Source organism: Engraulis encrasicolus, chromosome 3, assembly GCF_034702125.1.
Source record: "Engraulis encrasicolus isolate BLACKSEA-1 chromosome 3, IST_EnEncr_1.0, whole genome shotgun sequence".
In the NCBI taxonomy this organism is placed as follows: Eukaryota; Metazoa; Chordata; class Actinopteri; order Clupeiformes; family Engraulidae; genus Engraulis; species Engraulis encrasicolus.
The window spans coordinates 54,555,631-54,559,918 of NC_085859.1; the positions used below are offsets into that span (position 1 = coordinate 54,555,631).

At 42.8% G+C, this 4,288-nt stretch overlaps 1 long non-coding RNA gene across 1 annotated transcript; it reads right to left on the reverse strand.

The window, feature by feature from the left end:
• Positions 1–1,951: 1,951 nt before the first annotated feature.
• On the reverse strand, positions 1,952–2,792 carry LOC134445531 (uncharacterized). Its single transcript, XR_010034285.1, has 3 exons — positions 2,475–2,792; positions 2,317–2,386; positions 1,952–2,224 (listed from the first exon to the last, which is right to left on the reverse strand). It is a non-coding gene; the product is annotated as an uncharacterized LOC134445531 (long non-coding RNA).
• Positions 2,793–4,288: the final 1,496 nt, after the last annotated feature.

A 4,288-nucleotide genomic window follows, 5' to 3' on the forward strand; every position in this document is an offset into this window, starting at 1 on the left:
CACAAGTGAACACTGCACACTGCACACAACGAAATTGCATTTATGCCTCACCCGTGCAAGGGGGCAGCCCTCAGTGGCGCCCCATGGGGAGCAGTGCGGTGGGACGGTACCATGCTCAGGGTACCTCAGTCATGGAGGAGGATGGGGGAGAGCACTGGTTGATTACTCCCCCCACCAACCTGGCGGGTCGGGAGTCGAACCGGCAACCTCTGGGATGCAAGTCTGACGCCCTAACCGCTCACCCATGACTGCCCATGACTACCCATGACACTGGGCTGTGTCAGTTATACATTCTGACACATCCTGTCATCACCCCTCATATACAGTATGATTACTCAGAAGTCAAGTGTGTGTGTGTGTGTGTGTGTGTGTGTGTGTGTGTGTGTGTGTGTGTGTGTGTGTGTGTGTGTGTGTGTGTGTGTGTGTGTGTGTGTGTGTGTGTGTGTGTGTGTGTGTGTGTGTGTGTGTGTGTGTGTGTGTGTGTGTGTGTTTGTGTTGTATGGGTGTGTGTATGTGTGTTGTCATCAACAGATCCATGCTGAATGGACCTATGACATCAAATGTGTTTTTTATCATCTCATCAAGAGTTCCTATACTGAACTGTCATCTACAATCAATCAAAGCCTTTCCATCTTGTTACCTTTACATGACCAAATCGTTTCTGTTGCTTTTTCACAGCATCTGTTGAATTTCCCTACTGCATCTTTCGCTTATTTGCAGTTTAAAAATAACCAGTGACACCTTTGGGTGTGATAGCAGTTGAATGGGCTTCATGTGAGAAGGATCACAGTTTTCCTGGATACAAATCCTGTTATGTTCCATGGTCTTTAGCTTATTTGCAGGCTTATTCTTCTAATGCCAAAGGCCTTATTCAAAGCATAGTGCCAGTACGCATATTATCATACATTTGCCACTATTTGAAGCGGATAAAATTGCATTAGCAGCAGTGCTGCAATATTGTTACAGTCTTTTCTGATTGCATGGGTGTGGGTGCTTTTCTACTTTTAAAACTTTTGTTAGGCCTACATGCATTCTGTACAACATAATCACTTCTATGAATTTGACCATTTTATTTTAGTCACATATCACAGTGAGCTATTTCAAATGAAACAGAGGGCTGATAACTAGTATATTGCTCTTAATGCATTGCCAGGTGCTCTGGAATGTTGTCAATCAATACATTTAAAACAGGCACTCCCAGATGCAAAAAATTAGAAAGATTTTAAAACCCTTTGTTTAAAAAGGAAGGATTAAACGCCTCTGTTTGAAAGTCTGCAAGTTGTTTATCCCACCAAAGGTCTTCACAAGGCTTAGTCTCATATTAAATGAGGTATTTTTATGTTCAATATTGAAATTGTGATGATGTTGCCATCGCCATGCAGATACGTAGTAAGGTGGACCGAATTATGATAATTAACCCAGAAATTAATTACTATTATATTTGCATGGAATTGCACGACTACGCCACTGGGGGAATTTCGCCACCCAGAAATATTGAATAGCAACCAAAGCACAACAGGTTCGTTTTAAAAGGCAGAGACAGAAGGCAGGGCAACAGTTGATAGGCCTACTCTTATTTTATTATTTCCAGTTCTTATAAAAATATATAATTAGTGTGTAAAAGGGGTTCAGTAACCCAGACAGTTGGGATAGGACATACACCAACAGAACAGAAACAAATAAAGTAAAGCGACACAATTCACACCATCACTGGTCCGTTATCCCCGATGACCACAGAATGCCCATACCCCGTGAGCTGCTAATAAAATACAAAGTACCGTAACCACCCCAATGCACAGCAAACAGGCTAGCTATAGTTAAGTACACACAGATCAACCCACACCGTTGAGACTGCAACCAATTCACTCTATGGCACCAAGGGCACCTTGCACTACACGCCACTGCAACCAGGAAGCTCAGGGGAGATGGGTTAGCCAGGGGATGGGAAACGACTGGGCACCAGTGTGGTCAATTACATAGAATCAGAAAAATAACAAACAAAACACAGTTAACCACAATACAGGACAGGGGGTAGGCTACACTCGTTCAGAGCGCATCAAAATCAAAACAAAACTCGTTAAACAGGCACGCAACCCCACTCACACAACCAGTTCCAACCACGTTACGCACACCCAAGCACTCGGCGTATCTTATCAGTTCAGTCTACCCAAACTAAACAGCAGCCCGCCGCGTCAAACAGCTACATCGACGAAGGGGTCAACACCTGCACACACAGAAAGTGACAGACAGAACACATGACTAAGACCATGCACGACACAGGTAGCAATCTGGAGAAATGATTGTTAGGCTACCTACCCCGACCGATGAGACACACACACTTCCAACCGCGGCAGGGGGGAAACCGCGACCACATTCAGTCCTTTACCTGGTAAGACACGCAGTAAGAAACGTAGGCCTACAAATGCATTTAATATAGACCAAAATCTAACATGGTGAAACACCAGGCTACATACCAGGGCACTCAGCGCGAGTGGATCAAGCCAGCAATCCAGCTGGAGACTTCGTCAGTCTTAGCTCTTAAAGCCACGAGAAACCACTCGGGCAGTACTCGATACTCCACATGAACAACATAATTTCAGTGAAGCTCGAACTCCCGATTGAACATGGAAACACAGGCGAACCTGCCACAAACATGCCGGCGCCTTTGCAGTGGCTTGGGCCCTCTTTTTAAAGAGATTTCGGCACCGGCAATTGGTGCGTAAACATCACCTGACGCGCTAACGCACCAGCAGACACCTGCCGTGCGTTAAAGGCGCACAACCACATATCCATCATGCTACACAGATACGTAGCTTAAAGTGATAATGTGTCTTAGTGATATGAATTTCCTTACAAAGAAAACTTCCTCCTATTTTCCAATATGGCTCATAGGAGATTTGACTACTGGGGTATTGTTTTGATTAAGAAGTTTGCTTGTTTTCATGTAAAGCTATTAATGTACCCACTGTTTCCTCTCCCTGCAGAGCATAAACATTCCCCTAACCCCCCTAATGTATTTTGCAGATCTTTTGTGCAATTATCAGGATCATATATAGTAGGCCTACAGTATGTTAAATTATATGAATCCATGCTGGCAACCAATTGCCCTGTGTTGCCCCCCTCCTGCCATTGTGACAGCATACATAATTGATTATTTCACATTGGTAACTGGGGTAGTTTTACAATTATTTATATGGCATGTGGATAATAACTAAGTTAATAACTCATATTTTTTCTAATAAGTTATAAAAAATAGGTAGGTGAGGTAGCATGTCTGTTGAAGTGCGGTTACGACACCTTTCTCAGGCCTTATCCTGGGGAAATAAAGGTATTATTACACCTTTGTGACTTTATAACAATAAAAAACGGTCCCTCTGTGTTGCACAATTTAGTGATAGAGACTGAAGGAATAGGTGTAGATAGGAGACATATTGTATGTTGGTGTCATGGTTTTCATAGGAACAGTGCCAAAGGATGGTGAGAAAAATTGACAAGATCTGGAATTTGAAGTGATACTTTGACATGTGAACAACTGTGGTATAGTATAAAATATACACACACCTTCTGAAGAAACTGCTTCAACGCCTTTTACACAAGTGAGTGCAACTAGTGGGAGGACAATCATAGCAGTGTGTGTGTGTGTGTGTGTGTGTGTGTGTGTGTGTGTGTGTGTGTGTGTGTGTGTGTGTGTGTGTGTGTGTGTGTGTGTGTGTGTGTGTGTGTCTGTATGTTCTACATGAGTGCATAAATCGGCAACTTTTCTATCTTGTGTAATCATTTACACTGTGGGAGTCTCTCTGACCCATGGGCGTAGATTTGGGTAGGGACGGTCGTGACATGTCACAACCAATATTCAAGGGATATAAAATAGTCCCGACCAATTTTTGCCATATTAATTTAAATGATTATTGAAATAACTGAACGAAAATCTACATTGATTTGTTTAATATTTCGATATACTATGCAGTGGTTGCATTCATTTTAAAAACATTTTAAATTAGCTAGTTAGTGAGCCATGCCGCTATTGGCTGCAACAGGCGGCCATGCGGAAGCTGCAGTGGTCCATGCTGATGGTGCTGAAAAGTGTCTCGTAATGGAATTAAACTCAAAGGGCATAAGTGTTTCCTTCTGAATTTAACATTTATAATGAGCCTCGGAGATACCAAAAATAAAAGGACGACTGGCATAAGAAGTTATGCTTCCTCAACAGTAAGCCTACCGCCTAGGTAAGATAAGTGTTATCTTCCTAGAACTAAATGCGATTTATGCTTGCTCATGTCGGGTGCCG